General features: G+C 44.8%; 1 protein-coding gene across 1 annotated transcript in view; it reads left to right on the top strand.

Moving 5' to 3' along the window:
- The first annotated feature begins 745 nt into the window (after positions 1 to 745).
- The window catches only part of C1QTNF4 (C1q and TNF related 4), a 28,122-nt gene continuing 2,102 nt past the window's right edge, over positions 746 to 26,765 (top strand). The window contains exon 1 of the mRNA XM_059722862.1: positions 746 to 1,015. The gene's annotated coding sequence lies outside the window, so the exon portion shown is untranslated. The remainder of the gene's footprint in view (positions 1,016 to 26,765) is intronic.

Raw genomic sequence — 26,765 nt, 5'->3', positions numbered from 1 at the left:
ATCTTTACCAAGGCCAAATCAGCTCCAAATTCAATTGAGCACAGCCCAAGTGCCAAGTTCCAAAATTTGACTGAGCACAGCTCACTTGTCAAGTGTGTGCCATACTACCACCCTGCAAGTATCCTCCCTCCCAGACCCATTGGCTTCAAATCCAGGTAGGCCTCCTACGGACAAGCCCCAGGCCCACCGGCCTTGGGGTTGGGATGCCCCCTGCCTCACTTGATCTTAGCCAAAAGGAACATATTTGAAGGCGAGTCCTCCGTCTCCAGCACTTGCCTCGTCGACTGCCTTGTTTGGGGCCGAGGATTACTTCCAGTCGGTCCCTTTGCCATAGCCTTCTCTTTACTTCATGAGCTTTTCCCCACGGCTGCCCCAGGGGCCTGCTTAAACTCCACTCTGCGTTCATTTGGAAATGTAAATATTTCCCATATTAACCAGCATCCTGGTCCAGGGTGAAAAGTGTAGCACAGAGGGCAGATCAGGGGTTCTCCCCGTTTTTGGACTCACCCTACACAATGCACCCCACCACGACACCTGTGAATTGAGTGGCACCCCATTTCAAAAACGAATTTATAGCTGACAGCGTTTACTTCCTGACACAGGGGCTGGGGGGTACGGGTGGGCCTCGGCCGCTTGCCAGCGAGGTGGCGGCCTGCCCCCCAGCGCCCGAGGGCCCGAGCCAGGTGCTGCGGGGAGGAGGAGAAAGGCAGCGAGGCGGGGCCCGCCGGACTCCGGGGCGGAGATCTCCTCAGGCGGGGGCGCTCTCCCGCCGCCCAGGGAAGGGCACCAACCCCCCGGGCCCGTCACTGATTTTGTGCCCCAGCCCCGCGTGTCTGAGCCCGCCCTGCCGGGCACCCCTCCAGCGGCGGCGGCGGCAGCGCTGGGGAGCTGTCAGTGCGCAGGCAGCGGCGGCAGCGGCAGCGGCAGCGGCAGCAGCAGCAGGCGCGGCGGGTCCCGGCGGAGCCCCGGGCACGGCCAGGTCCCCGCGCGGGGCGGGCGGCGGCGGCGGCGGCAGGTGCGTTCCCGCCCGGCTGGGCTCATGGAGGGGAGGCGGCGGCGGGGGGCGCCGCGGGGTGGCCCCCCTGAGGGCACCGCGCTCAGCCCCTGTAGCTCTGCCCCCCCCCGATCTGCTCCGGGTCTCCGGACAGCCGCCCCCTGCCCGCGGCTCAGGTGCTCCGCCGCTCACAGCAGCCCCGCGCCTGGACCTCCGGCAGCTCTGCCTTGTCCTTGCAGAGGGATCATGGCCGGAGGATCCCGCTGCCCAGTGGGAGCCATCCCTAGGGCTCTGGTCTCCCTGGGGCCAGGTGGTGGGAAGGTGGCCCTGGGGGAGTCTCCTGGGGCCTGGGGGAGAGGGAAGCCTGCCTGGTTATTACCCCTTCCTGAGGGAGCTCTGTCCCCCCGGTGCTGGGTTGGATGGCTCCACTGATTTTCTTTCTTTTTTATAAGGTGCCATTTTATGCCCTGTCTTTTGGCCCAATCCTTCCTTGCCTGTTTAATAATCTCGCTGTCGCCTCCTCCCTCCCCCACCTCTGCTCAGCACTCCTAGGAAAGTGGGTCAGTGTCTCCAGATCCTGTATCTATCCGACACTTTGTTTGTGAGTTTCTGCGCTGCCAGCTGGTTAGGAGGCAGCGCGCTGGTCCTTCTGTTTGTGCACATACTAAATGTGTCTTTGCTTCAATTATTCATCCCGGTGCCGTTGCAACTTGTCTCCTCCAGGGAGCTAATGTGTAACAAGACTTTAAAATACTTTGTCTTCGAGGAGATGATCCCACTCTACTCTATGGCAGCTGGGTTTTGGGGTGGTTTTTTTTGCACACCCAATACTGAGGAGTTAAGGGTTAATGGTTAACTGATTGCTGGGAACCACCTGTACATGGGGCAGGAGGTGGGGAGTCTTGTGCCATGTTTTCCATCCTGAGCAACCATCATGCAATAGTATGGGCCTCGGCCCAGAGCCTGGAGCGAGTCTTCAGACCAAATTCCAGAAATGTGATTCCTTTTTGGTCTTTCCTATGACCCCAAAGTGGGGGAGTTTGAGGTGTAAACATGGGATGAACTTAATCCTCATAACATCCCAGGAAAATGTGTATTCTCTTAAATTTACTGAGTATAAAAGAGGTGCAGAAGTGGAGAGAGACTATGAAAAAATTGGGAAAGCTTAGTGCAACATACATCTACTGCTGTGATTCTCAACTAGGGTGCTGGAGCACCCTGCTGAGCCACCAGATCCTTTGATGGGTGCTTTGAGGTGTGAGGAGATAAGCAGATGAGCCAGGCTCAGGTTTGTCCTTGCCTCAACAATTCCCCGCCCATACTACCTAGCCCCTGTGTAAGAAAGTAAACACTGTAATCTATAAATTTGTTTTTGAAATTAGGTGCCACTCAATTCACAGAAGTCTTGGAAGAGTGCTTCAAGTACAGTGAGGGGTGCCTTGAGTCCAAAAAGTGAGAGAACCCCTGATCTATTGACTGTGCCATGCTTTTCACCACTGGACCAGGACACTGGTTAATATGGGAAATATTTATATTTCCAAATGAACGCAGAGTGGAGTTTAAGCAGGCAAGGTTCTTTGGGTAGATGTGATATCTTTTATTAGACCAGCGATGGAACACCTATCTTATAGCAGTGAGAGTTGTTTCTAGAGACATTTTAGGTAGTTAGGGTTGGAATGAGTGGAGAGAACTTTTTAATGTTTCAAAACAGTGCTACTCAACCTTTTTGCCCAGTGGGCCAAATGAGTGGTGCCTGGTCTGTCCATGGCCTGGATCCAACGCCTGGGGCAGGTGTGACAGGGTGCCATCCAGCTTCACAGAGGTGGAAGTGAGGAGCAGCCCAGTCCCAACCCAGCCACGTGAGGAAAGGGGGCTTGGCTCTTCCCTGTGGGGGAAGGGGACATGGCTCTGCCCCGATCTGGCCATGAGGGGAGAAGAGGGTGCAGCCCATCTCTGATCCAACTGCGCAGGGTGAGGGGGCTTGGCCCAGCTCTAACCCACAAAATTGGATTTGGGAATTTGGCAGCAGGTACAGGGTGGCAGTATTAATTGCTGCTGCCCAGGGAAGTGGTCCTCGCCCCTATCTTGGATAAATTCAAAAAGAGGTTAGATGATCACGTGTCTGGGGTCTTGTGAACCCAGCATTCATTCCTGCCTGTGGCAGGGGGTCAGGCTAGATGATCTGTTCAGGTCCCTCCTGACCCTAGCTACTGAAACTAAATAGTTGGAAAAAGTGTTCTTTGCAAGCTTTCGGGCACAAACACCCTTCTTCCTAAAATTTTTGGTTGCAACTTTAGTTGCATTTGTTTATACAGACTATGGCTTTTGTGCTATTTGCCCTCTAGTTGCCACCCCAAATAGCGTCTCTAAATGCAACTAATGTTGTTCTTTGCAACTAAATGGAAGTAGTATTGTTCTTTGCAAGCTTTCGGGCACAAACACCCTTCTAGGAAGAAGGGTATTTGTGCCCGAAAGCTTGCAAAGAACAATTTTTAGTTGGTCTAATAAAAGATATCACATCTGCCCAAAGAACCTTGTCTGCCTATGTTCTTAGACCAACATAGCTTCAACCAACAATCCTAAAGAGAGGAGTTTAGAGCTGCTGTGTAGAGCAGAGTTGAGAACAGCTAGTCTGGCCAGTCAGGTGCACGGGGATTACGGTTGTCATTGGGGAGTCCAGGTCAGTTGTATTACAGCTATTTCTAAATGTAGTTAGGTGTGAGCTTGTACAGACAGTGTTTCAAAAAAGCAGCAAATGCCAGAGGCAAGCCAACTACTGATCTTGATCTGTAAGCATCACTTTTGGGTCAGATCGCTGAATTGATTCAGATATACGCAAGTAGACAGGCAAAAAGAGGCTATCTCTAAGGCATAAAGGACCTAGACATTTAAGTCTTTTTCCAGACAATAACCAGCACCTTTAATCTCATCAGTGCTGGGCGTTCAGTGCAGACCACAGGTATAATGGAGCCAGAGGGTGGGTAGTTTCACTGTGCAGTAGCCAGAACTTTCCTGAGGTGTTCATGGTTTGGCCTTAAATACAGTGCATTGCAGTAAGACAAGCTGCATTGCAGTTTCAAAGTGACAAAATCATGGCTGACTAAGATGAGAAGAGCATCTGAAAATGAGCAAATTCTGGAGTCCTTCTTCACCATACCGCCATGCTTATTCCTGTAGCAGCTTACCTTTGTTCCAGGATGAAAGCAGTGCTGCGTATAAAACAAGCACCATAATCTGATCCCTCTTCTGGGCAGACTTTAAGATTGGATATTTAGTGTAACTGTGGTTCTTACTCCAAATACTTTTAACTTTGTGAATTCTGATTTCTAATGTGAGTTGCAAATTATCACACTAGTGCAAAGACTTCCCCTGCAGGATAGATGCCTTGTGAGATTAAACTCCCATTCAAGATTCTTTCATGGCCTGCATGGACTTGTTTCTATGTGCCATTCTGAGAATTAGGGTCATGGCCTGACAATTTAACATTATGTTGTTCATTATTTAGGTAGACTCTGCCTGACTGATCTCCCTTGTTTCTTCCAGCTAAAAGATCAAATGCTTCAGTTCTTCTCTCCTGTTCATTACACAGGAGTGTATTATAAACCCAGTTGCTCAACATAACCAAGCTGATTGTCAGATTCTTGTTACTCTCTTGGTTTTTGCTTCACCCACTGTGATTCTCTAGTTCCCAGTTGGTTTAAACCAGTCACATGCAGATCCCCTGTCCTCTACTGTCTTGTCAATTTGTGGTCCCCTAGTGTGCTTTGTTACCCCTACCCACCCTACATAGATGCTCATTTCCTACAGTCAGATGAGAGAACAAAGGAGGAATTCCTGCTGTATCTAATCAAAGGTCTGAGGTTTCCAGTCGAGATAGCCCAGCCAGAAGCCCAGGAATTGATCACAGAACTGAATAGCAAAGAAATTCATCCAGAAACTGGTAACTGATTATAGGGGCCCCATGGGGGAAGTTGTACATGCTTCAGAATACCTCTTCCCAGTTTGTTCATCCTCATAAATAGCTGTTAGTGTGGCAGTACTTCAGGGTACATGAACACCTGCTGGAGAAACCTTGCTAGTTGGGTTAACAGGAACAACAGCCAAAGTATCTAGCTGGAGTCCTTTACTGGAATGTTGTTGCTGAAGAATGAAATATACACACTACCTTGACAATTTTGTTAACAGCAGATGAATTTCCCTTGGCCAAGGGCTGCTAGATCTGCTGCTGTTTGGGTTGTGGGATGAACAGCTGGATCGATGATAGGAAAAAAAATGATACTCATATATGTTGGAGGTGGAGAAGGAGGGAAAGTTACATCCAGTCTGTATTGCCTACAAAGCTATTTTATTGCTCTCTCTCCAAGACCCAAGATGTAGTGTGTTATTCTTTACCTCATCCATTCCACCAGCATTATTTTGTAATATGGCAAAGAAAAACAGACTGTCTTTTGCTGGGAAAAATGGTAATGTGGAATGTATCAAGAACTACTATATCTTTACAGTTTGAGTTAGGAGAAGATTGGATGAAGGTTTCCTGAGGAGAGAGTAACCTGTGTGTTTTCTGGCTAGGACAAAAATAGCACAGATATTCTGAATCCACTAAAAACCTTCAGAGCTGTCAGTTTAAAACATGTAGGTTACATGGCAACTAGCAAATTAACAATCTGATCTGTTGTTGGTGAGAAGGAGATTCCAAAATGCAGAGGACTTTCTCCCTCCTGCCCTGCCACCTGGTTTTAATGGGTTGTAGGCTTGGCAGATTTTTTTAAATCCAGCCCTGGATACTTCTAGCTGCGTTCTAATCCCTCCTTCCTTTTGAGCCAAAAACCCATAGCAGAAGTGTTCCATGAAGTCTGTTCTTCAGGACTCTAATAACCATGAGGCTCTTTATACTGCACACCAAAGGCCACCATTTTGCAGCATTTCTCTCCACCAAAAAACCCCCAGCAAACCTGTCTTCTTCACTGCCTTCCAAGCATATTGTACAGTATACCTTGTATTATTAATTTATTTGTTATTGAAATACTTTTATTGACCAACATTTTCATTAGACAGATTTTTTTTGTTTTAATTGAGGAGGAACTGCATAATAGAAGTTATTGAGTCAAAGCCAGAGGTTTTTGTGGCTGACTAAGAGCACCCAGGAGATCATCAGAGTTGGTTTTAACTTTTGGCAGCCAGGAGGCAGCTGAGGTGTTTAATACTAGGAAATGGAGAGGTTAAACACCCAGAATACTGTGGTCAGGATGGAAAACAACCTCCCTTTATTTCTTATTTATACAGACTATGGCTTTTGTACTATTTGCCCTCTAGTTGACACCCCAAATAGTGTCTCTAAATGCAACTAATAGCATAAGAAAAGCATAAATCTCCTATCCTTCCTATCCTACTTGGCCAAGGGTAGATGAGACTTTAAGTCCATGGGGAAAGAAGGTTTAAAGTGCTTACTTTCTATTATAGAAATCTTTAACCAACTAATTATCATACTGTATCCCTCCCCCTGTATATCCAGCAATGACAAATACACCCATCACCTTGATGATTCTGTTAAAATAATCAGCAGTAGGATATTGTCAGCATTTTGATTTGACATCAGAAAATAGAATTTACGCGTTAATTAAATGGATAAAACTTTGCGGTGTTCCATGCTGCCTGCAGACTCTGGAAGGAGTCACTTTTTTACTTTTCATTCCATCCTGGAAGAGCACACAGCAACTGCTGAAGCTTCCTTAGCCTGACGAAGGGTTTTTGAACCCGAAAGCTTGCTTAATAACTATTCTCCAACCATTTGGGTTGGTCTAATAAAAGATATCAAATTCACCCAAGGAACCTTGTCTGCCTTGATATTCATCTTACATTTTGAAAGGGTTTTTTGCAACATAAAGGTAGAGGTTTCATTATTCTTTAAATGACACCTAACAGTCTGGAGCACAAGTGTGCTGCAATTTATATAGTTGTAGTGTTTGAATGCATAGCACAGCAGGAGAGAGTGTAGCCATAGACTAATAGGCTTGTTTTTATGAACAACTAAATTTCATGTAAACAAATCATAGAAGACTCAAACCTTATGACTGTCTGGTATTTTTATTCTGTGCCATTCTCTCTGATAAATACAACAGTCCTCTTTGGGGGTAAAATTGAACACAAATCTTCTGTCAGATTTCTTAAATCTTGGAGTATTACTGGATGCGTAGAATGTACACCAGGGCTCAGTACAACACATGGAAAGGGGGACCAAAAAAGAGCAGTTTATTAGAAGAAAGCCAGAAGAACTTCTTTCTAGAGAAGGTATAGACAAAAAGACATGGATTTCCCTGATTTAAGTCTCTGAATGCTGAAAAGGGTGATATTGGGAAAAATGAGTGGGATGGGGAAAAAAAACAAGAAACAGTATAAACCCAAGGCACAAATACTGCCCTTATTCCAGTATTTACCACTGCTGAGATCAAAGCCTACATTAAGAATATTGCCATTCTAGAGAGGCAGGAAAAACTACAGTAAGAGGGAGTGAAGTCCTATAATAGCCTCCTTTTTTTTGGTTTAGTTATTCCACCAGGAAGGGAAGAACTACCTCCCCTAGAGCTTATGGAAAGGACACTGCCCTGATTTTTAACAAATGCAGTACAGATGTTCCCTCTATGTATAGTGAAAAACTACTGAATCCATATGAGGAGGAAGGTAAAAAGTAATAAGAGGAGCCAGAATCATCTCTTTCAGATGTCATGGCGATGAGCAGAGTATAAGATCTTGACTAGAAATGACAGAGCAGGCTCTGAGTGCAGCCAAAAGCATTTTTAAATCCTCAGAAGGGAGAAGGATTCCTGTCTCCCCAGGCTTTAAACCCTTCTCCTCAGACAAAAGAAAATCTCTGAGAGAAGCTAAAGATCATTGCATTCCAGAAAGAGTGCAAGCATTTCTTAAAACAGTCAGTCACTGGGGGGGATTTTAAATATGAAAACAGACACTCTCTGGGACCAGAAGGCTGCAAAGTGACGGCTGGAAAGAATCTGTGTTGAATGGACAGGACAAGGAGAAAATGAAGAATTAAAGTCTGCTATCTAAAAGGCTGTTTTCATTGAGAATTTGCTCAATGGACTGTGGCATATTAACATTGAAATCCAGCATGGTTACATTTCTTACACTGGAATTATCCACAAATTATTTGAAATCCTCACATTTTAATATTCTCTGAGACTTGTAAGCACAGAGTATGACAAACAAATACTATATAAGCACTGACCGTTCTTAATTTTTTTCTTCCATTTTCATTGGACCGTAACTCCTTGGTGGAAAATAAGAATTGATATGGAAAGCTGACTTTATTCATTCCGTCTTCCACTACCCTCTCTACCTAAGGACCAACCATTTCAATAATTTGCACTATTATCAGTATTTAATTTTGCCCTCCCTTCTCCTACCCATTTTTCCCTTCCTCTTTGTGTATGATTTCCCAAGAGAGAGTTTTTACCAGGGCCACTGGCTTGCTGATGGAGACTGCAGCTGCAGTCTGTTCCCAGTTTCAGTTCCACAACAAGGGAATTTGGGGAGGCATAGATGAAGTAGGAATGCATGCTGGGAAAGGAAGAAATAATATAGAAGGGCTCCCTGTTCTGCCACTGAGACTAAGTACAGACATTCGGGAGGTTAAATCAGGTTCAAAATGGCTGCCTGATATAAACTTAGCGCATCTCGGTGCCGACCTTACACTTACAGGCTTGGTCTCAGTCACCAGCAGTCAGTCTAAACCCATAACTGAAAGAAAAGTTCCATGCATACAAACTGGTCTAAAAATTGCAGAATCTGCTTTAAGATAAACCTGAATCTATGTAGTATCAGACTGATTCAATTTAGGTCAAACTGGTGCATGGAACTTCTGTCCACTTCATCCGCATAGCCCTGGGGCTGGGAAAACCCAGCCACTGGCCCCAGCCCCAGGGCTGCTCTTTTCATTCTCCACTCCTCCTGCACTGGTCTATTTTTTTTTTTTTTTTTGCCCCCTGCCCCCAGCCAACGCTCTCAGCCCTCATCCCACAAGTCACTCCAGGTGCAGCCGCTTTTATCAGCATTCACTGCTGTCAGAGCCAAGCAAGTAAGTCCCCGGGGGGGGGGGGGAGTTCACTGGGGGATGACCCCACCTCACCTCACCCTACCCCATCCCACCCGCAGGTCGTGCCTCCCCTCATTCCCTGGTAGACCCCTGATCTCCTCCAGCCTGCTGGACCCCCAATCTCACAGCTAACTCCCCCCCTCCCCATCCCAACTTAACTGATATCGGGCAGCTGTTTTGAATTGATTTAACCTTCCCTTAACGCCCCTGAATGTCTGTACTTAACCTCAAAAACACATACCACAGAATAGGTAACATCCAAAGTATTGTTCCCGATAAGAAATGTCAAGGCTGAAATGTGAGAGGAAAGCGGAGAGAGGGCCATGGAACGCCAGGGAGAAGTTCTATGGACTTTCTTACAAAGTGACCAGGTGCTGATAACAAAGTGTTTTAAACAAAGGTGGTTAAGGCTGCAGAATCAGAAGCAGCCAAGTCCCCAAAGGGAGATAAAGGCCTGAAGAAACTGAGGAGAGAGGGAGCATTGTCTCTGAATATAAACTGAATGTCAGCTTCTTGTTTGGGTGCATGACTAGGGCTTCGAAGAGGAAAGTCTAGTGATCAGGACAGGTGGCAGCTCCTGTACTCGACTGTTGCCTTTCAGTGCAAAGATACTGTAATATTAAGTTGCTGTGCTATTGGTTGACGTTACATTATCTCTAATCAGGGGTGCTAGAAGCAAGGTACATCTTCGGTGTGTGTGGCTGGAGTTGCCACTTGCAATATTCCAGTAAACACTTTGATTTCACTAAGCAAGTATTACAAGTAGTGGCAGCAGCTTCAAGATGGCAAAAACAGTTTTGCCTGGAAGGAAATTTATGGATCATGAAGATGAGACTGGAATCTGAGTCCTTGACAGACTGCACATTTGTTCTCTGTGATTGAGTGGGTAATGAGAAAGCAGCACGGTGCCAAGCAGTGTTTTTGGATTACGATGCCAGAAGTTTTTTGCAGGCAACTTCCATGGGTGGATCACAGGTCTTACAGAGACAGCCATGCAAACACTTATATAACTGCTAATGGTGGGTAAATGCTATATAGATGCATGTATGCATTGAGGGAACTGTTCAATAAGGCCTTTGCAGTGCCACTTTGGCCAAGGGGATGGTTTGAGTGAAGCAGTAGCTGCTGTGACAAATCGAGAACAGACAAAGCAGAGGAGCCTATGTCTAGTGGCAGACTCAGAAAAATCCTGTGTGAAAAGGCAATTTAAAGTGGTGAAAGATGCCAGACTGGATAAAACTGTGGATGCAGGTTATATGCAGTTACAAATATAAAAGCAAAAATGGGGGTTTCACCTGAAGGTATCAGCTTTTAATTCAAAGCCTCATGGTTATCCCTTTACACCAGATACTGTACTTCAAGAAATAATTATTAGTGAAGTGGCTTAAAAATGGAGAAGGTCCAGGTATGAGTAATTTGCAGGCACGCCGTGGGTCAGACAAGAGAAAGTGTTTTCCCTAGTGAATCGCAGGCCAGATAATATTTTCAGACAATGGGAAGACAAACACCATCAGAGATGTAATTGTTCAAAGAGGGAAAGGTTACACAGGGAAACTAGTGCTTATTTATGAAAAAAATCAGCTCACAGTGAATTTACTGAAGATCCACATCAGGGAGGTAAAAACAACTTAGGAGTGATGATGCATTGATCCAGGGATGATCCATTAGCTACCTGCTAATAAAACACGATTGTCTTGTCAACAATCTTACAAAAAACAAGGACTTCAGACCTTCATAATAACAATGCAAGGGGACCTACAGATTGGTAGTCACCTGGGGGACAGTGATCACCAAATAATAGAATTCATCATAAGACATCGAGTGGGTAAGGTAACTAGTAGGATGAAAGTGCTAGACTTTAGGAAAGCTGATTTCAATGAGCTCAGGCAATTAGTCAAGGATGCACTGCAGAGTAGGAGTTTTGAAGAGATGGGAGCCCAGGAAGGGTGGCTGTACCTTAAGGAAATGATCCTTTGGGCACAGAGGGAGACGATCCCGATGCAAAGAAAAAGAGGGAAAGGGGCCAGGAGGCTTCCTTGGCTGACCAGAGAAATCCAGGGCAGCCTGCGGACTAAAAGGGGAGCATATAAAAAGTGGAAACGGGGAGAGATTACCGAAGAGGAGTATACCTCCTCTGCTCGCACGTGTAGGGAGGCAGTTAGATGGGCCAAAGCTACCATGGAGCTGAGGGTGGCATCCCAAGTAAAGGATAACAAAAAATTGTTTTTTAGATATATAGGGAGCAAAAGGAAGGCCCAGGGTGGAATAGGACCCCTACTAAATGGGCAGAAGCAATTGGTGACGGAGAGGGGGGACAAGGCTAAACTCCTCAACGAGTTCTTTGCCTCTGTGTTCCTAAGTGAGGGGCAGGACAAGGCTGTCACTGGGATTGTAGAGAGGCAGCAGCAGGACACCAGACTATCAAGTGTAGACCCTGAGATGGTGCAGGGTCACTTGGAGGAACTGGATGCCTTTAAGTCGGCAGGCCCGCATGAGCTCCATCCGAGGGTACTGAAGGCACTGGCTGACGTCATTGCGCAACCACTGGCGGTAATATTTGAGCAGTTGTGGCGCACGGGCCAGGTCCCGGAGGACTGGAAAAGGGCCAATATGGTCCCCATTTTCAAGAAGGGGAGGAAGGAGGACCCGGGCAACTATAGGCCAGTCAGTCTCACCTCCATCCTAGGCAAAGTCTTTGAAAAAATTATCAAGGCTCACATTTGTGAGAGCCCGGCAGGACAAATTATGCTGAGGGGAAACCAGCACGGGTTCGTAGCAGGTAGATCATACCTGACTAATCTAGTCTTTTTTTATGACCAGGTTACAAAACGCCTGGATGCAGGAGTAGGGGTTGATGTCGTATACTTAGACTTCAGGAAGGCCTTCGATACGGTATCCCACACCATACTGGTAAACAAGTTAAGAGGCTGTGACTTGGATGACTACACAGTCCAGTGGGTGGCGAATTGGCTAGAGGGTCGTACCCAGAGAGTCGTAGTGGATTGGTCAGTATCGACCTGGAAGGGTGTGGGCGGTGGGGTCCCACAGGGCTCGGTCCTTGGACCGATACTCTTCAATATCTTCATCAGCGACTTGGACGAGGGAGTGAAGTGTACTCTGTCCAAGTTTGCAGATGACACAAAACTGTGGGGAGAAGTGGACATGCTGGAGGGCAGGGAACAACTACAAGCAGACCTGGACAGGTTGGACATATGGGCAGAAAACAACAGAATGCAGTTCAACAAGGAGAAATGCAAAGTGTTGCACCTATGGAGGAAAAATGTCCAGCATACCTACTGCCTAGGAAATTACCTGCTTGGTGGAACGGAAGAGGAAAGGGATCTTGGAGTCCTAGTGAACTCCAAGATGAACATGAGTCATCAGTGTGACGAAGCCATCAGAAAAGCTAATAGCACTTTATCGTGCATCAGCAGATGCACGACGAACAGATCGAAGGAGGTGATACTTCCCCTCTATTGGGCGCTGGTCAGACCGCAGTTGGAATACTGCGTGCAGTTTTGGGCGCCACACTTCAAGAGGGATGTGGATAACCTGGAGAGGGTCCAGAGAAGGGCCGCTCATATGGTTAGGGCTTGCAGGCCAAGCCCTATGAGGAGAGACTGTGGCACCTGGACCTCTTCAGCCTCCGCAAGAGAAGGTTGAGAGGCGACCTTGTGACTGCCTATCAGTTCATCACGGGGGCACAGAAGGGAATTGGTGAGGCTTTATTCACCAAGGCACCCCCAGGGGTTACAAGAAATAATGGCCACAAGCTAGCAGAGAGCAGATTTAGATTGGACATTAGGAAGAACTTCTTCACAGTTCGAGTGGCCAAGGTCTGGAATGGGCTCCCAAGGGAGGTGGTGCTCTCCCCTACCCTGGGGGTCTTCAAGAGGAGGTTAGATAAACATCTAGCTGGGGTCATCTTTCCTGCCTATGCAGGGGGTCGGACTCAGTGATCTATTGAGGTCCCTGCCGACCCTAGCATCTATGAATCTATGAATGCAAGAGGCAAACCAGTGGTATGAAGAAGCACTGAGTCAAGATTTTTTTGACTGAATATGGCTGTGGTGTTAAGGACTGGGAGCTATCAGATCCAGCCAGAAAGGAAAATACCATCAAGAGGAAGTAGAACCCTTCAAGGAAAATGCTCTGAGAATTCAAGCAGATGGACTTCAGGGACCCACTACCAGAACTGCCATCTGGTAGCAGAGGAGTAGCAGCACATTGAGCACCCAAGGGGAGGGGAGGGGGCGAAGGGGGCAAGGGTATGCCAACCACTGTAGGGGGCTGCAGTGCGGGGAAGGGAAGTCTTACCTGCCCAGGCTACTGCTGTGGCTGTAGCAGCATTAGCAGTCCCCAATTGCTTCTACCCCTCCCCCCCACCTCTGATGCATATATATTGGGAGCAGGGCTGTGCCTACTGTAGCAAGGCTCCTCCTGGGGGGGCACCATTTCATTTGTCTCACTCTCCCCTTTCCCCACTTCTTAGATACATTGCTTGCTGCTGTGCTGTGCTGTGCTGCCTGGCTCCTATGGCTAGGCAGGGGCAGCACAGAACAGCCCCTACTGTGGCAAAGACTCCAGGGGGGGAGGTATTCTGGCACCCCCCCATAGTCAATGCCTAGGGCTGGTGCCCCATTCACCCTGCCATAGTTATGCTACTGGGACACTTCTCCAAATATATGGGAAAACAACCAGTGGATTCCCTTCTGAATCCACTGAAGGCAGTTGCAGATTCATTGATAACACACAGCATTACAGTTCGGTTCACCATTGCATCTGCAGCAATTTAAATCACAGCTGTTATATGAGGTTTGCTAACAACTCCAGATAATCCAAGTGAGTACCAGGTTACCCACCCTGCAAGTAATAGAAGAGGGGAAAACATAAATGGCTTAACTGGTTCCATGCTTGAATGTACAGTCGAGTTTTGTTGGCCTTTTTGTCATCTTTGCATGTACCACAGCTGTCACTCAACTGTCCATTATTCATCCCTATGAACTTAATTTTGAACTCTTCAAATGCCTACTTCATTGTAACTTTATGTTTGGGCAGCAAGCACTGGTGAGGCTCCCTGTACAGGAGATGATGTGTCAGAATCTTACAGCAGTGACCTGGAAACTGCATTCAAGAAGGCAAAGAAATGGATGAGCTGAAAGCAAGCATACAAAGCCCCAGGTGCCAGGAAAAATGAGAATTATGTGCCATCCAGGAAAGAAAGAAGGTGTGGCTATGTGGCTGGAAAAAGCAGCCAAGAAAAATCTGAAACGTACTTTTTTTGGAGAGGACTTTATAATCATAATGAAGAGAGGCAGATGGGAGGGTACAGTAGCACTTTATAGACTAACTAAATCCAAGCTAAATTTGTCCTTGCTAAAATAAAAGGAAGAGTTCATCCCTTTGTAGTACATCAAGAGCAGACACACTGATTCACTGAAAGAAAGGTGGGGCACAGAGGACACTTAATCATCCCAAAGAGATGAAAAAGAGAATTACCAAATACCAGCAAGTTCCTGTAGATCATTATAGGAGACTAGTGGTGGAAGAGGAATTCTTAATATATACCTGGGCTAGGAACAGACTTTCAAAAAGCCTAAGCCTGAATTCATTCAATCGTTGCAGGTTAGTCTAAACTGCCTAGATTGAAGCAGTATGAAAGTGCACAGACATTCTCTCTGGACTGAGGAAATGCAGGCACATTCCTGCAGTGTCTCAGGCTGGAACCCAGGGTATGCTAGAGCAGCCCTCCCTTCCCTTCCCTTGGCCAAGCCCTGGCAGGATTCAGGAGGGGTTCCCCACCCCCCCCCACACACACACACTTGATAACAACATTTTTCAGCTCTGTTATCAGCATTTATCACCCCATCAGAAAACAAACAGTCTCTCATTAGTTCAAGCACTTATTAAACAAAGAAGGAATGAGGGACATTACCAGGTGAGCTGTCGATTAGCTCCAAAAAGCCCTAAGCTGACATTGCTGTCTGCCACAGCAAGGATGTGGTGTGCTAGCTAATGCTGAGGTGTCTGTGTAAGGCAGAGGGGACGGGACATCCATGCTTAGCAGGGAGTGGCGAGGGGGAGAGCAGGAGGAAGCCAGGCAGATGCTGCTGTGCCTACAAGTGTCTGCCAGAGCTGCAGGCAGGTAGCAGAGGTGAGAAGCCAGCCCTGCTGTGGAGCAGACAGCCCCACCCAATCCAGAGAGCATGCCAGGATGCTGGGGGAATCTGATTTAACTTAAACAAGCAAGGGGTCTGGGACAGATTGCATAAACTGGTTTGACCCAAATCAGTTAAGTCTGTTACTACATTCAGCCAGGTTTATCTCAAACCAGTTTCAGTCATTTTCAAACCGGTTTATGTGCACTGAACATCTGTTCTATTACAGGTTTAAACCAGGTTCTGATCACTTAAACTGGTTTATGTGTAATGTCTGTCTCTAGCCCTGGAGGTCATGAACCTTAAACTCATGGGTTGTCTTAATTCAGTTACAAGTAATAGGGTTATTACTGAATATAGGACCTAAGTAGTCAGGACAACAGAAATCTGTATGGATAACAGATGCATGGCTTCTTGGAAGTTACAACAAGAATAAAATGTTGCTTGATGTTTTCATATTTTCATTCAACTAACTCATCATGACTATTGATATAGGTAGTGTTGAATTACGATGCTAAATTGTTTTCTTGTTTGATGTAATGTCTGCATCCGACACGTGCAGTAGAGTTGTTACTTGCAAAATCCCAATACATCCTTTGATTTCTCTAAGCGAGTATGATAAGTAAGGAAGTGAAGGAAACTAGGAAAAGGGAAAATGTAAACTAAGCATGTGAGTTGAATGCAAGGCTTCTATTTTGGGATGCTTGTCTGGGTCTTCCAAGAGTTGGGGAGGGAAGTTCTTTCACTGTCATGCACGAAAGGGGACATAGCAATGGCTGGGGTAAAGAAAAGGGAATGTGACTGTTTCAACTGATTGTTTTAGATCTTTATTAGACTTTTATTAGACTTCTGCTTACTCCAGAAATGCTGAGGATTACCTGATTTAGCTTGTGGGCTAAACTTAACCAGTAAGAAAGAAACAGATATAATGGTCACACCTATTGTCAGAGATGGTTAAAAGTGTGTGGAAGGATTAATCACTGTATCTAGAACAAAATATAAATGTTAGATTAAAATTCTAAATGTTTTTGTTTGAGGGCATAATTTAGTTGAATCTTGCACAGGTGACATCTCCACTGAGGTCTTCACTGCTGAGATATTCTTGATTGGGTGTACTACCTCCATCTTCAGTAACAAGTTGCTGCACCCCCTCTATTCTGGATCTTATATTCTTGAGGTCATCTTGAGATTTGACACAATTTTGGTGTGGTTACTTCAATAGACTCTTAATTTTCTTCCACTTGTAATGCTTTGTCTCCTATGGATCACAATTGCAAGAGTGCAGAGTAGATACACCATGCAGCGCCAAATGGATGTAATGCAACATGCATATTCTAGTTTTTGAATTCCACTATGCAATCAGCTTACTAGGCACCAGGGTAGCTAACTGTAATAACACAGCTGGACCCTTTAGTTTTCGTGAAGTTCTTCCTCTTTCCCCCCAAACTCTTACTGCAAAAACAAACAAACAAGGATGCTGACCCTTACCTGCACTTTGATTATGTTTTTTGTCTTTACTGCCCTTCAGGCAGTTTCTCGTAGAATTGCTTTTAAGTTTTTTACTATACCACCTGTAACACAATCTGTCATAATCTGCAACTGTCCTTCCCTTCAGACTCACCTGTTCTGTGATGCTGACAAAACCGTATCTAATTATTCCAGCTAGTGCAAGTGTTGTGACTGTCTTTTTTTCCTAACTCTGTAGTTTACCCTTGTCTTTATTCCTGCAATGCCTAGCTCTGCCCTTATAGTAGTACAGTAAAAATAACAGAGTTGTAATAATTCTTCAGCATTTATTTGCTGATGTGATATGTTCTTGTCTCTACCCTTGGTCTTTTAGGTAGGGTCCAGATTGTTCCCTGGCTGTGTTTTTACAGCGCCCAATAAATGGGGCTCTTGTCTCAACTGAAGCCTTTATTTAAGAGCTGTTACAATATAAATATTTACTGATGGACACTTTTCTTAATATTTAAATTTAAAAAATGGGGGGAGGTATATCCAGATAACATATAATCCACACCTTTGGATTAAGTTTTATTAATTTAGAAATAACCATTTCTTCTTGAAATCTTCTTAATTGTTCTGATGCAGCAGAAATTTGCTCTTTTATGAGATTCACTCAGATCCATTTGTTCTGATTGGATTAATCTATACTATCAAGATTTTTTTTAAAGCAGGTATTAACAATGACAAGTCTTATAACTGTTTTATGAATGTATAACAAGCCCATAATGCTGAGGACACATGACTGGTATTACAGAAACAATTTCCTCCAATATGTCCTTTACTTTCTGTATTACATCTGTCCAAAGGTTTGTTAGTTTTAAAATCATATTACATGAAAACAGGAAATTTCCTGTTAAGTCACATTTATTGCAAATTCTGCATTTCATTTTTCATATGTTGCTATATATCTTCCCTGAGAAATAAATTCCCTCACTCTAAGTTTGTATGGGTGAATTATTCTTGGAAATATAATGTGGAGTTTTTTAATAGCTTCCTGACCACAGCTTCTGGCATACCACTGTGCTTTAAAATCACACTTTAAAATAATCTTTATTTTAAAGGGTGATAGTGCCTATAATGTTCTTTTGCATTAGATTTATTATAGGCTGTTGATATAAATACTTTGGTCCTCAGTGGGTCTGTCATTGTGGCATATCTCTTTGGCAGCAGGTGCAGCTACTAGCTCAATTTACCTCTTACTGGCTGGTTAGTTTACCCCTCTGGGCAAATCAAAAGCAATGCAGCAGATCTGCTCCAGTCTCCAATGTCTCTGTGCCACTTCTTTCCTTCAAGCTATCTTCTATGCATGCCAGCCTGCCCTTGAGGTCTCTTACCTGCCAGCCCTGTTGCACGTCTTGGCCACTGAAATCCACCCTAGTGCACTCAACTCCTTCTGGCTTTCTGAACCTCCTTACACATCCCAACCCCTTCTCACAGCTGTCAAAATCCTTCCCTATGTTTTTTTAAAACAAGCTTATCTTAGCTGACCCTACTCCCCAGTAGGATCTTCATTGTGGCCTGTCATACGCTCACCCACATGCACACACACAAGCCTGAAAATAAAAGTCAGATCTTGGCTGAGTTGGTGTCTGATCTTGTATACAAAGGGAGAAGAGTGCTAGTGTTAGCTACCGTAGCAAGGTAACTGTAGCTTTTCACTTTCTTAGACCATGTCTCAGTCTGTTTCGCCTACATTTGCAGTATAAACCACTGAACTGGTGCTGAACCCATTGTCAGCAACATGTAGCTTTTTTTTGTGCTGCTGATGACTGACCTGAATTCAGCAGACAGGGTTTAACTACAAAATGTAGACCAAGGTAATAGTATTTGACACCATTTCAGAAATGATAGTTGAATCTTAGCTGCTTTGAGAGCCTTCTCTATCTAGTTTAAGGCAGATGGGTCTCAGAAAGCAGGTCTCAGAAAGTTTTGCTCTCTTTTTTTTCTTGATCTTTTGTAACAGAGTTTAGGGATTTTAGATATGTACAGACTAGAATAAATCCTGTTATTTTTAAACTTTAGCTAACATTTTAAAACCCTAAGATAGAGAATATGTATTTTAAGGAGACATGGTTAGCCCTGTTAGTCTGAAGTCAAGTGGAAGGCTGGATAGATTTGCACATTATAGACTAACCAAAGTAGCTATATATATAGCACAAGATTTTGTTGGCTAAATCTTGCTTCATCAGATTCTGTGAAAAGACTTTAACTCATATTGTCTTTTTGGGGGGGGACTTGTGACTCACCTCAGCCCAATTACATGTTAAAATATCACTCACCCTGTCTACACTAACACAATTTTAAAAGATATATATCTGTATCCCAGTTACAATATGCCAATCCATTTGTGCTTGGGTTAATGACTTCCTTAATGTTCTGAAGTACAACATCCCACTGGAGGCTTCTACTAAAATACAGTGGGTGTGTCTATATATGCATTAATGCGCCTTCTCTAAAGCACATTAAATTTAGTGCCTCCAATGTGAGCTTATACACTTCATCCTCACACACAACAATTTCCCTTTTAATAATCAACACTTCCTCCAGATGATGGGAACAGCTATGGGCACTAAAATGGCCCCACAGTATGCCAACCTTTTTATGAGCCACCTGGAAGAAGACTTCCTCAAGAACTGCACCATCAAACCCTTGCTGTACTTACGATATATCGATGACATCTTCATCATTTGGAGTGAGAACCTGGAATCTCTAATTGAGTTCCACCAGAAATTCAACAGTCACCATCCCTCCATCCGACTTTCTTTAGAATACTCCAGCACCAACATCCCCTTTTTAGACACAAGGATCAGTATCCAGAAGGGTAAAATACAGACCACAGTATACAAGAAACCCACAGACCAACATACATATCTGCACAGAACCAGCAATCACCCGAAACACACCAAAAAACTGTGATATACAGCCAAGCCCTCAGATACCACCGCATCTGTACTGAAGAGAACACCCGGGATCGCCACCTCACCAATCTTAAAAAGGCTTTCACCCAGCAAGGAGACTCCTCCAGAGAGGTAGATCGCACGTTTGAAAGAGCCACCTGGATACCACGTGAAGAACTGCTGCAGTACAGAAGAAAAACACCCACAAATAGCACACCGCTGGTTATGACCTATCACCCATCCCTTGAACCTGTACGGAAAATCCTCAAAAAATTGCAACCCATATTAGAAAAACACCCTATTCTTAAAAAGATCTTCCCAGAGCCACCCATCCTAGCCTTCAGACAAGCACCGAACCTCGCCAACCTCATCACCAGAAGCAAACTTCCTCAACCCCAGAACACACCAAAAGGATCCAGACTGTGCCATGACAAGAAATGCAAAACCTGCCCCAACATCTCCACCACCCCCACTATTACTGCACCCCACAACAGAGCCATCAGCATCCCAGGATCTTACAGCTGCACCTCCAGGAATGTAGTATACCTCATCCAATGCACCAAATGCCCTGATGGAAGATATGTAGGAGAGACCAGACAACAACTGTGCACCAGAATGAACGCACACCGGAAATCCATCAAAGACAGAAACACCCAATTACCGGTGGGGGCACATTTCTCACAGGAGGGCCACTCTCTCTCCAATCTCTCAGTCCTGATCCTCAAGGGAAATTTACACAACACATCCCAGAGACGAGCCTATGAGCTCCATTTCATCAACCTGCTGGATACTAGAGATCAGGGACTAAACATAGACATTGGATTTTTGATACATTACAATCTGCCTGGCAACTGACTCCCCAGCCCAGCCCAGCCCAGCCCAGCCCCTGGCTTCTTTACTTTTCATTCCATCCTGGAAGAGCACACAGCAACTGCTGCAGTGTCCTTAGCCTGACGAAGGGTTTTTGAACCCGAAAGCTTGGTTAATAACTATTCTCCAACCATTTGGGTTGGTCTAATAAAAGATATCAAATTCACCCAAGGAACCTTGTCTGCCGTACTAAATTAATGCACATTAGGCTGTGCTAATGCACAGTAGCACATTTGCAAGCTTTTTAGTGACACAGAGTAATGTCACTTTTAATGTGACAGTTTAATGTATAGTAAAATAGTCTACTGCACATTAAAGTGCACATGTAGACCCACCCAGGATTTCTATTTACTTCCAACTGGAGCTGCATTCTGGGAATTCACAGGATTTGTTGCCCCTTCTTGGATCTTTTAGCACATCAAAGGCAATTTATTATGCTAACAAGAGTGAGGAAAATTACTTTGTATTTTAGCTCACTTCAGTTTCTGCATTTCAGCATATTTTTAATAATTCCATTAAGACAATCTAGATGCTTCACTGAGAGCTGAGAAAGGCAGAAGGTCTCTCTGGTCAGTATTGTCCCAGAGTTCCATAAAACATCCTTCATCAAAAGCAGAGAAAGGCTAGAGCCACAAGTGTGTCCCTTGTCACTGATGATTCTTTAGACAGATTTTGTTTTTAAGGATTGCTTCAATGAATTTTTCCTTGATGCTATAAGGATCTATGAGCTTGTGTCATTATCTGAGACTATTATTCTGTATCCACTCAATGGAACAGACAGTATATGTTATCAAATCAAAAGAAATGGCTTTCTCACATCCCTGCTAACCACAAGCCAGTCAGGCAACTCATTACACACACTTCTGATGATTCAAATATTTAAGATGCTTGCAGCTGTCTTTAAATATTAGAGTGAAAGTAGCATGGTACAATACAGTCAACCAGAAAGTGCTGGGCTCCTCTGATGCAGCTTCCAAGGTCCTAGGATCTTTTAATAACATTTCATTTAACAGCATCAGGAGGTTTTCATTTAAGGGGTGTTTTCTTTGAGTGAGGTCTGCAGAATTGAGATCCTGGTTAATATTTTAAAAAATTCCTCAGGTTTTAAAGTGTGATCTAACCTAATAGTCTAGAAATATGGTCAACTTTCTATGACTGTAAGAGCCTTTTTAATGCTATGAATAACACTACAGGGACAAAGCTATGAGTTTTTCCATTTCTGGACTGATACTGCTCCACATAAGAAAAATTGCCCCCAGCAAGCACCAAGGTCAGGCAAATGATGAACTGCTTTATAAATTATAAAAGCTTTAAAATTCCTGTCATGTTGGGGGGGGGGCTCTACCATTTTGGTTCCTTCTTTTCAGGTTATTAATGTAATGCTAATACATTCAATTGTATTTGGAAATCATATGATGAATTATGTACTCTGATGTCTGCTTCAGCGGTCTTTTCTCCCCTTCTTTCCTATGAGCCTCTATCCCCTAACATGACAGCAAGTGGCAAGAGCAATAGCTATCTGTTAGAATCATAAAAGCATAGGGTTGGAAGGGACATTATTAATCTTCTAGTCCAATCCTCTGCACAAATACAGGATGCAGCATTCCCGTATTATCTCAAACAAATGCCTATTCAGCCTCTTCTTGCAAACCTTCAATGAAGGAGTTTTCATAACTTTCCTGGGCAATAGTATGACTAGGGGTGGGCAAGAGGGACATCCACCCTGGGTGCCAAGTTAGGAAGTGTACAAGAATTGCCCCCCACCCTTGTGGAGTCTGCACCCTGGAAGCAAGAGCAGCTCCACAGCTTACCCATGCCGGAAGCTCCAAAACATTCCTTGACTGCTGCTGCTGCTTTAAGAGCAACAGCTGGGGTGGGCAAAGTATTCAGCAGCAGCTCAGCCAGGAGCTGTTTCAGAGTTCCTGGCATGGGTAAGACTGATGCTCCAGCCCCCATGCTCTTTCAGGTGCCCCTCAACCTTGGAAGTGTGCACCATCCCAGCCCCTGCTCTCAGAACCACACCCCCTCCCCACTCTCTGTCAGGGTTTTCTCTGGGTGACAGCTCTACCTGTTACACCACTGTCCTCTGCCCTATTGTTCTGGCAGTAAGGTAGTTTCTTCTGATATTACATCGAAACCTGCTTTGCTGCACTTTAAGCCCATTGCTTCAGGTTTGGCCCTCTGCAGCAAAGAGGAATAGTTGATCTCCCTTCTCCTTATAGCAGCCTTTTGAGTCATTGAAAACTGCTGTCATGTTCTCCCTTAAACTCCTTTATGCCAAACTACTTCTCTCAACCTTTCCTGGTTCAGCTTGCATTCCAACCCTTTTATCAGCTTTGCTGCTGGCCTCTATAACCTCTACAGTTTCTTCACATCTTTCTTAAATTGTAGAGCACAGCTTCTAGAGTGCTGCCTATGCTCCAGGGCTCTGGGCTCTTACATTGTGGACCCCAGAACTGCATACAAAACATTAGCTAAGCGGAGTGGTATTTTCACTCCCCAGATCTTTCTCAGCAACACTGCTGCCTAGCCAGTCATTCAGTTGCATGATTATGCATTCATTTTTTCTCCCTTGTGTGTAGCACCTGACATTTGCCTTGGTTGAATTTCATTGTTTGTCTAGCGCCCAGTTCTCCAATCTATCCAGACCTTTTGAATTGAGATCCTATCCTCCAAAGTGTTTGCAAGCCCTCCCAGTTTTGTTTGTTTGTCTGTATTTGGCTGGTTTTTACCTTGCATTTCCATGGTGATACCACATATGTGAATGGTAAGGAACAGTAAAGCAGGGGGCTGAGAGTCCTAACTGGTGCCCAAATGTAGTGAATATGCTGTAGCAACTAGGCCATTTGGGCCAGGGGACAGTGTAGTGCATGGCTTATACTTGAGACCTGGTTTCCATTCCTGCTCTAGGTCTCTTATCTCACTCTAGTTTCAGAACTGACATAATGAAGCAAACTCAAACAGAGCCATAACTGGCCCGTACAGCATCCTAGGTGGTGGTGGTACACAGTACAGGCCCAGCTGCTGGAGGTTTGCTGCTGCAGAGGGGATGTCACCTCCCCTTTTTTGCCACCAATACATGCATTGAGTGGCCATTAAAACATTGATTTTTGGCAGCAGTATGCCTCTGGCCACTGCTTCTAAACCATATACCACCACTGCTGCTCTTCCCTCTCTGTTACCAGAGCTGCTGCAGGGAAGGTACAGGATGTTGTGGTGGGGAGGACTGCAGGAAACAAGAGACCGAGGCTCCTCACTAGGTCCATTCTGGCACCCCTCTGGCCCCCTAGCTTGTGCCCTGCTTGCCTACCTGTTGGTATGCTATTAAACTCAAGGCTGACATTTCAGTGCTTATTACTTAGCTTTGTACATTAGGTATTGGAAACAAAAACATTATTTCTCTGGCATTCGCAGAAAATCTTTGAGCACAGTGAAGGAGTTGTAATCATGGGTTTAAATTTAATAAACATCAGAAAAAGTTAATGGCGCATTCTGGGAACCATACCAATAAATATTACTATGTCAGCATCTGAGTTCAGGAAAGGTTGCAGGTTCTTTCTGCTTAATTGTATACTGTAGTTGCTGGCTGAGAACTTTCTGATGGTGGCCAAGTTATTACAGGGATGGTCCAACTTGATTGACCAGGACTAGTGTGGTAGAGGGGCTTAGGTACCTCCTAAATTTAAATTATTTGACTGTGGTGACTGGAAGTCAAATTTAAATTATTGAACTGGGAGTTGTGAGAAGGAATTTAAATGTATGGAAATAACATCAGGGAAATAACACCATGACAGAAACACAGCAGAATTAACTGCTTTATTAAAATCATCTACCAGTAAGTTATAGGAAAGAGCTGATCAGTAAGGTGAAATCAGGAACTTTGCTCTGCAACTATAACTGGCTGGTTCTAACCTTTTCCTAAGTGACCTTATTACAGAGAAATTAGCTTTTGAATTGAAACAGGGCGGTTAGAGGGAATATATGGTCAGAATTGACTGAAGAGTTTAATAAACTGGTAAGTTCCTTTGTGTCTTTTGCCAGCAGGGGCCTTGTTGCTGCCTTTTTCTCTGACTCCTAGATATGCTGAGAAAGCCCTGGAGCACGGGCAGCGCTCTAGTAGCAGGTTAAAACAGCAGAGGGCAAAAATTCTGTATCCTTTTCTGTCATTCCATCTCTTACTCTCATACAAGTGCAAACCAGGCTGTTGCAATCATCATGGTATTCACTGCAATCACACCATCACAATAAGTACAGTCAGAATAAATCAATATGAATCTAAATCAGTTCCTGCCCAGTGGTGTATCATATAGATGTAATAGCTGTGTAAGGTCTGATGTATGCATGTGCCTTCTGAGCTTGGCTTTATGAACGTGGGGCTGAAATCGCCAGCTGTGCTGGGATGAGAGCACTCAGCAAAGGCTGAAACTCAGCTCTGAAGCAGAGCACAGTGTTTGGCTATTTGGTTCTTGGTGGGATGTTAAGAGTCCATTAGAGTTGTTTAAATGCCAATAGGCTCTGTGGTCAGAGAAAAAGAAACGGTCTTTCACCCTGAGGAGCTCACAAACTAAAAGGGAAAGGGCGGGGAAACAGAAACAACATAGAATCAGCATGCTCCAGGTGGGTGATTTGCTATTGCTTAATGGGTTGACTTAAAAAATAGATACAGTTGCTTAATGTTTTGTATAGCATGTTACACAGAAATTATCTCCAGCTGCCCCTCAGAATTGTCATTGGCAGGGTAGGCATAATGGCAGATGTTAGTTGTGAGGAAGGATTTGAATGTGAGTAGCCATGGGAACCAGTTTAGGAAAAACATCCTGTGATGAGGGGTATGGATTAAAATACTGACGTGTTTGTGAGAGAAGGAAGCATGTAGGATGCAGTTTGTTGGACAAACTATTATGATTCAGATTAGTATTTCTGTCTTTGCTGAAGCTGTGGCCTTTCCACTGATAATAAATGGGAACTCAGACCACTTGGGGGTTCAGATTTGTTGGGGATGATTTTTATATTTAAGACCCATGCCATAATATGAAGCAGCTAGGACTGCAGTATATCAGGCTGAATTCCTATTACGTATCTACTTAAGCTAGCATCTCTTAACAAAATGGAAAGCCACTGCCATCTCACAGTTTATGTTCTACCAGGATCCTATCCTCTTTGCATCATGCCCTGTCTGACCATCACAATTGTTTTCAGATCCCTACTTCCATCGTCTTATCTTCCATAAATCAGGATTTGCCTTCAACAATCCACAGCTGGCTGGAATGCTTGGCTCTCACTCTGCAGTCCTGTGAATTCAGTGTCTGTCACCTGGCAGTAGCCCAGTTTTGGAATGACAGGCAGGGCAGATTGGAGACCAGGCAATTGCCTCCTAGTCTGAGTGATATTTTAATGAGCACAGAAAGGTGACAGAGAGGGGAGCTTCTCACTGGAATGACTGGCAGGCTTGTTCTCAGGCTCAAAGCCCTAATAGATCATTTTTTGGCCTCACTCCAGCAGAATTGCAGAGCTGGAAAATCTTGTTAGGTCCTAACTTATTCATCCTTCATAGGAGCAAGACAAGTTTTTTCTCTATGGTGTGTCTTCCAGTTTTAAATGGCTCAGTCATGGGCTTCTTCCTCTTCCTTGGATTTAATTCCACTGTCTTTCTTTCCACACTTGGGGAGTTTTACCTATATTCATTTTACACCTTCCTTTTCTCAATTTATTTTCTCCAATGTTCCTTGCTTTTTGCCTCCCTAAACAATCGCTCCCCCTCCTACTTCACCACATCCTCATACCCATAGGTGACACATAGGAGGGACACGGGTTGGGGGGCACATGCCTCCCCTGAGATTGGCTGCCGCTGGCTTCTGCAGGCAGTCAACACTTTCCCCCCCCCCCTTGTCGCCAACATGGCCACTGGCATCTGTGGGCAATCCCTGATTGCCACTCCCTCTTCCCCCCCCCCCCCCGGTGTCTGCGGGCAGTCCCCCCTTGCCACAACGCCATGGTGCCCCCCCCCCCCCCCCCCCCCCCCCAGTCTCGGAAGGCATCTGTCATTTATGCTCATACCTGTAGTGAAAAACCTTCAATCTGCCTAACTGAGTGTACCAACTTCCCTGGCTTCCCCCTACTATTCTTTTTGAAAAAGGCAGTGCAGTATCAGGCAGTGACATCTGCATGGGAACCACTGTCTCTCCCTATTCTTCAGCTGCATTTCAGTAACATAATACAAGGCTTGTTCAGGG

The sequence above is a fragment of the Alligator mississippiensis genome, chromosome 2 (assembly GCF_030867095.1).
Source record: "Alligator mississippiensis isolate rAllMis1 chromosome 2, rAllMis1, whole genome shotgun sequence".
In the NCBI taxonomy this organism is placed as follows: Eukaryota; Metazoa; Chordata; order Crocodylia; family Alligatoridae; genus Alligator; species Alligator mississippiensis.
This window is presented reverse-complemented; position numbering and strand designations above follow the sequence as displayed.